The following is a 13380-nucleotide window of genomic DNA, read 5'->3' as shown; positions in this document are numbered from 1 at the left end:
AGCCAGATGGAGTGGGAGGACATAGCCCTTAACTGGACAGCAGGTGGGTTTTTGTTTTTATTTTTTTTATAAATATTTATTGAGATTTTACAAAAAACAAAAGTTTACAGAATAAAAAGAGAACATATAGAAAGAAAGAGATAAGAAAAACATACAAAAATACATAAAAAATAAAAATAAAATAAAAACAAAAATACAAAATGCAAAAAGCAAATAGGTAAGAAAAAAATAAAAACAAATCCATTTTTTTTGTATCTTTAAACTCGTTAGCTTGTTTCCTTGACCTCCTCACACCTCCCCTTTTTGTATTCCCATTTACATAATCAAATCAGCAAATCCTTACCCTCTTTCATTTATCTTAACTCTATATCTTAACATATTATAACTCTATATTTTCATCCGTTATCAATCCATTTTTGCATATTCTTCTTAACTTTGTTGCTAGTACCCCCTATTCAATAGGAGGTAGCAGGTGGGTTTTTAAAGCCTTTTCTGACTCCTCTGATTTCTGCAGGTAAAGACCTGCTCTGTGCAGGCAGCGATGGTTATTCCTCCTTCACAGAAGCCCTGACAAAGTTCTTAACTGAAGCACATTGAGCCTAATAAATTAGAGCAGGAGTAGCCAATTTGGGTGTGTGAGGTGTTAGGGGAGGGGTGGTGCCTTTGGTGGGGGACACATTGTGCTCCTTCTGGGCTAGTTTGTCCACCTTTTGTCCCACCCTGCTCTCACCTGGGGCTCCCAGAAGCTATGAGCATGTGACAGCAGCTACACCCCAGGAAGGACTTTGACTGCTGGCTAAACCAGTTGAGGGGAGCCAATGGGTCTCAAACCCTCTGTGAGTTAAGGAATTCCCTTGCATGCCAAGACAGGCTCTGGAAGATTGAGTGGATGAGACCACTAATGGGTCCAACAATCAAGAAAGCGGTTTCTGCATGTGCTGTAGAGGGAAGTGAGGGGCAGATGGGGCTCATCAACCTCATCTAGGAGAAGGAGAACTCTCATCCTAAATTTCCACTGGCTTGTGGGATATCTTCAGGAGAAGAAAGGGCTCAGGAGTAAACCCTACACAAATCCAGAGTTTGGATGGTTGGATGGCACCTTGTACACCTCCTTCTGGGAACTCCTGCAGCCAAGCTGGTGCCAAATGTATTGCTCTGCTTTTCTTTGGACCACCTCAGTGAAAGCGAGAGAGGGGTCTTGTCGTCTGGGCAGCCCAGGATCTTCACACATACTGTCCAGGCTTGCACCCTGGTGAGGTCACTTTGGTGCTGCTGACACAATAGTTTGACTTCACCCCTGGAGGTGCACTCCATTGTTTCTTGAGACAAATGGATGCTAACAAGCCAATGTGGTTCCCTTAAAGTGATGTTGGAGTACATCCTTGACCATTGTCCTTCTTGCTGGGGATAATGGGAGTTGCAGTACAGCAGCATCTCAAGGGCCAAGGGGGAGTCACTCCTTCATTTCTTCTCTAGGTGGGCTGCAGGAGGTGTTAATTACATGCGACGCTGGGCTGCAGGTAAAAGTTGCTCCTCAGTGTGGAAGCTCCCTGTAGCTAGGAAGCCAGCCCATCAAAGAGAAAGCCTTTAACTAGTTATTTTACTTGCAAGGAAAGGTAGTTTGGGCTGGTTTTGTTAACCTAGGTGACATTCCTGAATGTGATCACTGCTGGATCAGGCCAATGCCCCATCTAGTCCAGCATCCTTTTCTCACAGTGGCCAACCAGAAGCCCATGAGCATGACTTGAGTGCAACAGCACTCTCCCCTCTTGTGATTCCAAGTATAATGCCTCTGGCAGCGGGGTAAAACGGTCATCAGGGCTAGAGTCTGAAGTGCACTCTGCCACCCCAGGACTTTCCTCTGCATGTGTCAACTCAGCTCACACCTCTTGGGTAGCATCCTGGCCCAATACCTCTGAGGCTGACTGCAAGTGAAGCCAGAGCAAAATGACAGGCAAGAGCCACCCACTGACCAGCTGTAAGTAAGGAGGCAGGTGGGGCAGGCTAAGATGGGTGGGGCAGTACCCCCTTTGCCTTAAAGGAGCAACCTCCAATAGGAGGGCTTTAACATCTTGCTATGAACCAAATGGAAAGTGCACAAGGAAGCAGGGTGGGGAGGAGAGTGGTTTGAATGTCCCTAGAGACACAGAATGTCTTGAGAGGTGGAATATATATATATATATATATATATATATATATATATATATATATATATAATTTAACTGAGTTATGCCAGGATTTGTGGGTAGGGGGAGTATTTCTGCTATAAATCACACTTTGCTTTCTTTAGCATTTCTGCTGATTGGTGCTGCCCTCTAGCATTCCTCAGAATTACAGCAGACTGTTGATGTCACTGCTATGGTCTTAGAATCCTGGAAGGTGTGCTGTCCCTCAGGGGGGCAGGCAATAGCTTCCTGGCAGAATACACTGCTTTATGTGTGTCTGGTCCCTGATTCAATTCCCACCCAGCACTCCCAGCATAAAGGCTCTTCAACAGCAGAACCATAGAAAGTTCCCCACCTTTTCTGGGCACAGCTCTACAGGTTCTCAAGTAGAGTGGACATTACTGGAGGAGATGGGCCAAGGGTTTGGTTAAATATAAGGAAGCTTTGTATCTGTGTGCTGATGCCTTCGGGTAGTTCAGTTGGCCCTGGTCACAGGGTTGGCATTAAGATAGGCATGGAAATACAACAGGAAATGGAATGTGAATATACAGAACTGGACATGAACTAAAGGATATATAATAAGAAAATAATTATGGAATATTATCCCAGTATGTGATCACAGTGGAGAGATTTTAAAATGGACATGGAGGGAAGAATTTACTATCATTCAGTGTGGAGTTACAGTGGTGGGAATTAATGGAGGTAAAGTTAATATTAAAGGGAAAATATGGTTGACATTTACCAATAATAACAACAATTTGGGAACCTGTCTTGGACTTTTAATGGGAAAAAGAAATGAATGATTCTAAAACACCTTGACTTAAAAGAAATATTGCTTAATAGAAAGTGGAGAAGATGGGTGTTAGCATGGACTGAATGTCTTACATAATCCTTTTTTGTTTAATATAACTAGCAAATGGAAAATTGGAAGGACTTTTTGGTAGCTTTCTCTAATGTTTCTTTTGTCTTTTTATTTTCTTTCTTTCTCTTCTCTTCTCTTCTCTTCTCTTCTCTTCTTTTATTGTCCCTTTCATTCTTTTTTGTTTGTTTGTTTTCTTTCTCTGAAGTCCATGCCTGTGGGCTTTATTAAGGTCCAGAGTATATATTCATGGGGATGGTAAAAGGTTGATGAAGGACCCTGGGTAAGAGATATGGAAATGTCGGTCTCCAAGTGAGAGCTGGGAGGAGTTACTATCTTCTGTAGGTGGGGAGGGCTAAGAATTACTTTTAAGAGAGGACTCTGTATCCTACTTGCATTTTTTGTAGCAGCTATTTTATTGTATTATGAAGACTTCAATAAAAAAACCTCATCATTCACAAAGGATGATGAGGGTTCTATTCAAGATAGGCATCCCTGAGCACTTGCCAAAGCCCACAGTGTCGTCCAAGGAGACCACCATCAACCCCCCCCAAGCCTCCTTGCTGTGCCATCAGTGCCTGTTCACGTGCCCTCTCCTAAGCAAGCAAGCAGGAACATGGGTGAGGAGAGAGCAGCAGCCTTCACTTATTTTGCACTCTCCTTCTGCCCAATTCTGCAGATTCATCTCAGGAAACAGGTCATGGGGTGCCAGCAGGGAGGAGATGGGCTCACTGAGGAGGGCCTCCTACTGAGGGCATTGTGTTTAGGAGCTCTCTACAACCTAGGGTCAAGTGGGTGCTAGAGGTTCCTAGGGAAGGCAGGCAATATTGAGTCAGAGAGAGCATGCAACTTGGACAGCTCCCAGAGAAAGTGCCCAGGACCTTGGACAGCTCCAAGGAGCCCTGCTCAGGCTATTGTAGCCAACCAAAGCCTTGGGTAGGCTGGATGGAAGAGTTGGCTGGCCCTGGCCTTGATTCATTGCTTTTGCCTTCTTTACTAAGAATGACACATCTTCTGAGCCAGAGCATGGTGGTAGGGCTGTGTTCTCCAGGGTTTGAGTACAATTATGGTGGTCATCTCTCTGAGGAAATAGCTGAACCTCATCTGAATCTCCCTGCTGTGCAGTGCAAAGTTCCTGGACCATGGGTCACAACACCAGCACAGTCCAGTTAATGAGCCTGTTCTGCTCTGGCCATGAACTCTTGCACTCCAGGACTCATCGTGAAATTCTTTCCCTCCTTAGCTAACCTCATTTGGCAGGGTGCCACATGGAGCGGTCTCACTCTGATCTGCACACTGCCAAGCTCTTGGTGGAATGCAGCCTCCCAACCCCTTTTGGCCAGCATCCAAAGCACCACACAAACTTGGTTCCCACTCACCCTGCAGAACACTGAGCATGCATTTCTATAAGCACTACATCCCACCCCACACACCCACCAATGCACCCTGGTGCTGTGCTTTGAAATTTGGGGAGGTGGTGACGTTTAAAAAGTCAGCTTTTGACATGGTCTGGACATTTACTGTTCCAATGAAATAAGTCCTCCACCCCCACCCCAAAAACCCCAGGCTACCGCTTTGCAAGGGGTGGGAGATGTACTTGCCTACTGTGGCTCTTAGGATCCCAGCAGCTGCTGGAACAACCCACGCTTCTCCCTAGGGAGAGCACAGCAGGCTTAAGGAGCCTGGATACTGCTTTATGATCCCTATTGTTCCCAAGAATGCCACCCCAAGAAGGAAGACCAACGCTCCTGCCCACATGAGGACTATAAAACCCACAGCTCCAAAGCATGAATCACATACAGAAAATTACACAGATGTGCCCCCCCAATCTTTATCCAGGGCAAAACTATAAAGGTAAAGGTAAAGGTACCCCTGCCCGTATGGGCCAGTCGTGTCCGACTCTAGGGTTGTGTGCCCATCTCACTTAAGAGGCCGGGGGCCAGCGCTGTCCAGAGACACTTCCGGGTCACGTGGCCAGCATGACGAAGCTGCTCTGGTGAACCAGCACCAGCACAGCACACGGAAACGCCGTTTACCTTCCTGCTATAAAGCGGTACCTATTTATCTACTTCCACTTAGGGGTGCTTTCGAACTGCTAGGTGGGCAGGAGCTAGGACCAAATGACGGGAGCTTACCCCGCCGCAGGGATTCGAACCGCCGACCATGTGATCAGCAAGTCCTAGGCACTGAGGTTTTACCCACAGCGCCACCCGCGTCCCGAGGCAAAACTATAATTCACCCTTAAAAGAAAAAACAACTTTTGGAACCTTTGGAGTGTTCTGCAGGCATAGGTGTTATATGCAATGGAAGAATATGGGCCTGTGCCATTGCTGGTGCTGCTCACAAACCCAACTGCTGTTCCCTCAATATTAACTTTCCCCTTGCTGCCCCATGCATCTACTAAGCTCACTTTCCTCATTCCCAGTGCCATTTCCTCATTCAAATACAGAATTGTGACATGGCACCATAGATTCTCCAAGGAGGGAGGGGTCTCATTGGAGGTCACAGGCTTTGTCTTAGGTGCAGGGGTGGGGCGCCTCCACCATGCAGGCTTAACAGGCCTCCTCCTTTGGCCCGCAAGGCCATTTGCCTAAGACTGTACTCACCTGCCCTCCACCTGACATCATATGTCACACAGCTAATCCCTGCAGAAAGCAGGGCTGAAATTTTCATCCGTCAGCTGTTGTGTGGAGAGTTCAGTCCTGCTTTCAGTGCAAGCCCCCTCCTAATCATATGCTTAGTGGCTATCTGGACATCCACTGCAGCAAGGGAAAACACTTTGCACATGCTCAAGAGTGTCACTTTCATTTTGCATGTTCAAAATGAGACAGGCTATTGTTTATTTATTTCATAAAATTTATATACCACTTATTAAAAAAACCAACAACCTCAAAATGCTTTACAAAAACAACAAAAATCATTAGTAAAAGCAATTAAAATGTTCAGTAAATTAAAACTAGGAATAAACTAAAGACACATTAGTATTCTAGATATCTATGTAGGCTCGTCTAAACAAAAATGTGCCAAAAAGAGTACAGTGAAGGTTTCTTCCTGATGTTAATAGACAGGGAGTTCCAAAGTGTAGGTACTGTCACACTAAGAGATCAATTTCTTACAGATGTGAAATGGATATTATATGACACCTGCAGTGGTGCCAATTCCACTAAGTGAAGCAGCCAATTGGGCACATGTAGGGATAAGGAGATCTCGTAGGTGAACTGGTCCCAAGTTGTTAACGGCTGCATATGCTAATAGAAGCATCTGGAATGGGGCCCAGTAGCAAAGCAGCAACCAGTGCAGATATCTGAGCACAGGTATTAACAGGGCCTTCCTCCTGTCAGTTATCGTGCTGCAGCTTTCTGCACTAACTGCAACTATGAGGGAAGCCCCACATAGAGGGTACTGCAGTAATCCAGTCTTAAAGGAACCAGCACAGGAACTATGGTGGATAAACTTTCCCAGTCCAGTATGGTGGCCTGGGACAAACCCATTAGAAGTGGAGACCTGTAAAACAACAGCAGCAGTAATAAATCCTAAGCAAGCCCTTTGATACCTGTAAATCAGTCTCTCTCTGAACCAAAATGCATTTGGTCCAACATCTGCTCTAAAGGAAATTGCCACCCGACCTCCCACTTTGAATAACAGCCTCTTAATTCCGACGGAAGCATTAAGAGGCCCCTTAATGCCCATTGTGCCTTGAAGTATTCATGCACCTGGGCTTGTGTGGCTGGCTGCTGGCGCGTCTCCGTTTGTGTGGAAGAATGAACATTGGAAATTGCGTCTCTGAGTTGCTTCTCTAGCTAAAAGGGTCTCAAGTCACAGGTGATTAAAAAGGCTTTCTCTGCTTTGAAGCCCTGGAGAACGATTATGAACCTGGATAAATACTGGGGTGCAAAAGACTCGTGAGTGTGGCTCTTTCAAGTCTCTCTATCTGGCCCCTAGATCTCTCTGCAGGCTGCATACACTCTGTCCAGCCTTGCACCTTCCTTGAGTGGTTTTGCCTGACTGGGATGTGTCTTTGATCATGCCTCTTGCTCCCCTGGGCAGAGGATAGAAAGATGTCTGTGCAGAAGCTATTGTAGAAGTGTAAAATTTGCATTCATTCATCCAGCCACTTTGGCCTCTGGCCCTGCTCACCACTGGCCTGCAGCATCTGATGGTTGCTGAGAAGGGAACATGGCCATCAGGCTGAAAAAGTTTCCCCAGGTTCCAGAGACTGAACTTGGGACCTTCTGCATGCACAATGGATGCTCTGCCACAGAGCTTTAGCAGTCAGGGTGAACCCTTGTCCAACAGTTGCACATTACAAGGATTTTGGCCCCTGAAACTTTTCCTGGGAAGCAGCTTGTCTTTCAGAGCTGAATCTCACCTTTCAAAAACTGCTTTTCATTTTATCAAATGCCCCCTGCACACATATTTTCTTCACCGTTTCCCCACATGTCCTCCTCACCACCACCACCCCCGCCTCTGGCACTTTTCTCTCTCTATCAAATCAGTATATAAAAACCAGTAGACATCATTTCACATAGAAACCCCTCACACCCTGTGAGCAGGCTTTTGAAGGTGAAGGCCATGGTATTTCTGTTGGGAACAGCTGGAGGAAATGTTCAGAGCTGAAACAAAATGAAAGACTCCTGCTGGAATCTTTGGGTCATGCTGCTAGGCTTTGAAACAGGAGGGTGCTGAAAGGAATGGGGTGGGGATTGCAGTGGCCTCATTTCTCCAAACTTCTCCAAACTGCCCCCTTCTCCTCCTCCTCCTCCTCCTCCTCCAGCACAAGCCCTCAAGCACCAATGCTGAGCTGATGAAGGAGAATGACCATAGCATTTCAGCTCTCTGACATTTTAAATGCTGCCATGTTGTGTATGGGGTGTTAGGAGAGGGGTAGTTCCTTTGGTGGGGGACACATCATGCTCCTTCTGGGGGAGTTTGTCACCTTTGGTGTCCCCCCCCAGCTCTCAGCTGGGGCTCCCAGAAGGTGTCAGCATGAGACAGCAGCCACACCCTGGAAAATGGCTTTTAGTGACTGGGTAAACCAGGTATGGGGAGCTGATGGGTCTGAGACCCTGGTGAGCTAGGAACTTCCCCTGCATGCAAGACAGGCTCCAGCAGATTGAGTGAATGATACCTATAGTGGGCCCAGTAGTCAAGAAAGCAGTTTCTGCATGTGCTGTAGAGGGAAGTGAGGGGCAGATGGGGCTCGTCCACCTGGGAAGAAGGAAAACTCTGGTCCTAAACCTCCACTGCCTTGTGGCATATCTTTGGGAGAAGAAAAGGCTAAGAGACTCCAGCCTGAAACCCTGGGGCCCACTACCAGTCCGTGTAGATGACACTGTGCTAGAGCCTGGATGAATTGACAGCTGTGTATGCACCATTCACAGTTGCCCATGACCCTGAACCTCTGAAGTTAGAATCCAGAAGAGGCATCCTGCTGAACCAGTCAAACCAGTTCCTTTGGTCTTAGCCGCTCAGCTAAGTACCCACCATCAGCATCTTAAAGATGTTGTTTTTCTGCCATAGGGTCAAATGAGTGGGCCTTTTCACACCTCACCTGGCTGGATGCCACATTGTCTTAAGATGGAGAGCCATAGGCCAAAGGGGTCAGGGTACATGTAGGTTTTGGCTATTGGAATCTGGATACATAGAGGCTTGTCATTCTCTGTGCTGGACCCAAAAAGCTATGACCTGGGGATATCCCTGGGAACCTAATGAGGGAGACAAGATCTGTTCTATGTCAGTTCTATGAGACACTCCATCCTAAGCTTAGCTTGTAGATAGGTATAAATAAAATAATATGCCCTAAAGACACCACAGTCTCCATTAATCTTCATTCCTGGGAAATCATCAAATCCTTGGTAAGAGGTGTGTGTGTGTGTGTGTGTGTGTGTGTGTGTGTGTGTGTGTGTGTCCCTCTCAAAGTGCCTTCTATACAATATCTAAGTGCAAATAAATCTGCAAAACTCACATCAAATAAAAGTAAACAAATTACAAAATCATCATACTGCACCCAAAAAAATGTAAAGCCAAATAACTGGCTGGAATAATAAAAGAGTAAATTGAACCAGCAAAGATCGTTCAGTAAAACTACCTAAGATTTGAAAAACATTACGGGCAGTTAAAACCTTATAGGACTGCAGCATCTTTTACAAGAAAGCCATCTGAAAGAGAATAGGAAAAAGAATATTAAAAACAGCCTCTTCCTTTCAACTCTATGTGCTAGCTTTTGTTAAGATTAAATTCTTCCAGTGTCTGTCAGGGTCCAAGCCAGCCTCCAGCTTGGTATCCTTCAGATGTTTCTGGTCCTCTGCCCCACATCATCCCTGGCCATTTCCTGTGCTGGCTGGGGCCAAATGGGACTTGTAGCCAGGAACCTCTGGAGGGCAGCATGTTGAGGAAGACTCACTGACCCCAACTGGCAGTGACTCTCCAGAGTTCCAGAGCCATGTCTTTTCCAGCTATATCTGGGGAAACCAGGGATTGAGCATGGAACCTTCTGCATGCAAAGCAGGTGCTCTACCACTAGGGAATGAGGGAAAAGTTCAGTTCAATTCACATTTAAAGACTAACTTTGAAAATTTGCATTTTCCAAATGCAAAGCAAAACACAACTATCCTTTGAAAGCCAAACTTCTCTGAATTTTGCCTCCAGTTTGTCTCCAGTCAAACAATGTGTACAAAAATGCATATACAAGAACAAAGTGGGCATATAAATGCAAGTGTTAGTAAAAATAGCATGCAAGGATGCATTATAACTAGGGGAAATTGCTTTGGAAAAATGTGTTTACAGTGGTACCTCGGGTTAAGAACTTAATACGTTCTGGAGGTCTGTTCTTAACCTGAAACTGTTCTTAACCTGAGGTACCACTTTAGCTAATGGGGCCTGCCGTGCCACTGCTGCGTGATTTCCGTTCTCATCCTGAAGCAAAGTTCTTAACGTGAGGTACTATTTCAGGGTTAACGGAGTCTGTAACCTGAAGCGTCTATAACCTGAGGTACCACTGTATTAGGCGGATTGCATATAAAAATGTGTATGACAGAAATTTGCCCCTAAATGCTAATGGGTATTCATGATGAGTTAAAAACAAAAAAATGCAATCTGATGCAGAAATATGGAGAAGAAAAGTTGGAAAAAACAGAAAGTAACAGAAACTTATGTATTCACCCATCCCTAGCTACCACTGTCCCTTCACTTTGACAGCCCCAATCATCAGCTAACCTGGGTAGGAATTATGGAAGTTGGGGTCCAACAACAACAACAATGTCTTGGGACCTAAGCTTGAAGAACATTAACTATGCTCAGTATGCTTAGTGATCAATCACACAAGCAACAGCTAGCGCTGACTATATGAAAGTGATGTGTCTCCTAGGATAGCTGTGAATGGCTTGAGATCCTAATTACAAAAGTGGTGCACTGATTGCTGGACTTTGGAGAGAAGTCCAGGATCCCTTGGGCTAGGGAGGTCTCAGGTGACCAACTAGAGAGCAGCTGATGATGTGGCAGTGGCAAACTAGCCAGCCTTAGCACCAGAGCTGGCCTGGGCATGGCAATGCTCACTTGGACTAGCTCTGGTTGGCACAACATCCTCCCTCCCTTCCTTTAAAAAAGATTGTAGCCAGAGGCTGGGTACATACATGGTTGCAGATGCTGGTTTCGTTATTCTTACTTTAATAACTTATTAGCCTTTTCTACAATGGGATTGAGCTTATTCCCCAATAAATGTGCTTATCATCTGAAGCAAACCTGGTTTTCTTCCTTTAGTCATGATGGTGCTATGATTTGTATGAGATTAAAATGCAAAAGTGCACATACCTTTCTTTTAAAAAACAAAAATCTGGATTGGCAAGCTGTTTTTCTTTTCTTTTTTCTTGATCCTTTTGCTGTGACGTACCTGGAATGTAGAAGTAGGGACAGGCTGGATGAAAGGAGAGATATGCCAATTGTGTGCTTCAGAAATGAAGTAATGCATATTCCACACCCTCTGTAGGGCCATTAAAGTCCAGGGTCTAAAATTACTTTGCTACAAAACTATTAATAAGCAAGAATGCTTAAGAGAGAGAGAGAGAGAGAGAGAGAGATAGTTTCCCCCCTCCCTGACCTAAAAGCGTGCATCTCTGAACATATTCCTTTATGCAAGGGGGTGGGGGGCTTGCTTCCCCACTTGAAAACCATTATCCTGGAGAACGTATTTTGCTCCTAGTGATGCTCCACTTTGCACAAGGAAGTCTAGTTCTCTTCTGTTGAGTCTAATGAAGTCAATTAAGCATTTTTCGCATCAAGCATTTGCTCGGACACCCTGTTCTTCTCAAAAGCATCTCCCTCCCCTTTTCTAATATGTTAACATAAATTGTGTCAGTCAGTGCCACGAGCCCATTACATCAGCAGCCCAAGTCAATTAAGTCACTGCCCTCCGCAACGTTTATCAGTTAACCTTCTCGTCTTCTTCTTCTTTTTTCCTTCTTTTTTTTTTTTTAGTAATGTCTTGCACTAATGGACAACTTGCATTTGACATCCTTTAATGTTTTCTGTAGCACGCAATTCCTGAAGGACTAATTAAATAAGTATGTTAATTAATAGATGGTGAGGTACAGAGAGCAGCAGATAAAAGCTAACTGTTGGCTTACATGGTTGGAGTCACGTTTGACAATTGTATTAGGAATTGAACCATTGGCAAGAACTGAACAGGGAATCTCTTGAGCGGGTTGTGGATTCAGCACTCTTGTTAGGAAGGGGCATCCTTGCCAAAGTCAGCCTTTCACCATTTTCACATGTTACAGAGGGCAAACCCAGGTTGCCAACCATCAGTCAATCCTCATTCCCCTGAGGAGCATTCAAGTGTTTGGCATATTCAGCTGCTACAATTTTAAGCAGCTTAAGGTGGGCAGTGATAAATATTAGGTGCAAAGAGGCACTTAAGCAGGAGTGAGAAGACCTGTGTTTTCCACACAGATCTTCTTGGACTCCAACTCCCAACAGCCCCACCCAGCATGGCCAGTAGTCAGGGGTATGGGATTTGCATGCTGGTAGGTGGTTCCCCATTTTCAACACATGGGGAATGTGCAGACATCCAGGTTTGTTTGTTTTTTATTTGACAGAAGTGGGTGCAGCCAAGTGGGTTTTACAGCTCTGCTTCAACCTTGATTCACTTCTTGGTGTGTCATGTATTTCCTACCTGGAATGGAATAGTCTTCGTCTTCAATTCCACCAATATCCACACAGAGCTGTGTCCAGAGTTAGTTGTACAGTTAGGCAGAGTGGGCTGATTGGTAAGGAAGGGAGCACAGATGGATTCATCCCCTTCCCACCATTCCTCCTGAGACTTTTGGTTGTTCCCCTCTGTTGGAGGACAGAGCTCTGTGTCCTGTACCCTCCAAGCAAGCCTTCCATGACCAGTGTCAAATTACAATTCAGCTGCCAGTTCAGTTGGTTTCAGTAAACTGAATGGGGAAACACCCATCAGTTGCCTTAGGCAGCAAAAATTTTTTTATTCATTACTCGTTTATTGCATTTCTATCTCACCTTTTTCTCAAAGGAGCTCAAGGTGCGCACATGGTTCTCCTCTTCTTCAATTAATCCCTACAACAGCCCTGTGAGGTAGGTTAGGCTGAGGGCAGTGATTGGCCCAGGGTCACCCAGTGAGCTTCATGGCCGAGTGGGGATTTGAACCCTAGTCTCCCAGTCCTTAGTTTGACACTCTAACCACTACACCACACCGGCTCTCTATGAAATTTCCCAGGTTTGGCTGCATCCAGTAATTTGAGGAATGAGGAACACCTGTGTCCGCCCCTGATTTTGTTGGACTGCAACTCCCATCAGCTCTAGCCAAGATGGCCTACCGTTAGGGATGATGAGAATTGTAGTCCTACACCATATCATGCCTCTTTGGGTGCTGCTTTTGCTTAATTGGGGGGGGGGGAGTTAAAAGGGGGATTGTTTTGCCTTAAATTGATTTTTTTAAGGGGGGAAATGCAACTATATTAACTGTCCCTTAAGGACGAGTTTTATGATATTACAACGCAGTATAAACGTGTTAATAATGTTTACCCTCAGGCCTCTTGAAATTGAAATCAATGACTCAGTGAGTGTCAAACACAACTGAGTTAAAGCTTGGTGTGTGTGTGAGAGAGAGAGAGAGAGAGAGAGAGAGAGAGCAAATAAATCAAGAGGGAAAACAGTCTGGTTCACAAAGTACACTGAGCCACGGCTTATTAATCTGTGATTTGTTTGATCATCCAAACCTTCCGCAGCTGCTTAACTGTGGCTTATTTAGTGCCAACAAACCACAATGTGAAGCCTAGCTTGTTCATGGCTTACAAACCTTGGGTGGCTTTAACTATGGGGTGGTATTACTTGTGAGCA

At 45.2% G+C, this 13380-nt stretch overlaps 1 protein-coding gene across 14 annotated transcripts in view; it reads left to right on the top strand.

The window, feature by feature from the left end:
• Nucleotides 1–13380, top strand: part of LOC310754025 (5-hydroxytryptamine receptor 2A-like) — a 249338-nt gene that overhangs the window by 217284 nt on the left and 18674 nt on the right. The gene's annotated exons all lie outside the window — the stretch shown is intronic.

This window comes from Podarcis filfolensis (genome assembly GCF_964270895.1).
Source record: "Podarcis filfolensis genome assembly, chromosome: Z".
Taxonomy (NCBI): domain Eukaryota; kingdom Metazoa; phylum Chordata; class Lepidosauria; order Squamata; family Lacertidae; genus Podarcis; species Podarcis filfolensis.
Note: the sequence above shows the minus strand (reverse complement) of the source record. Positions and strands in the feature narration are given on the sequence as shown.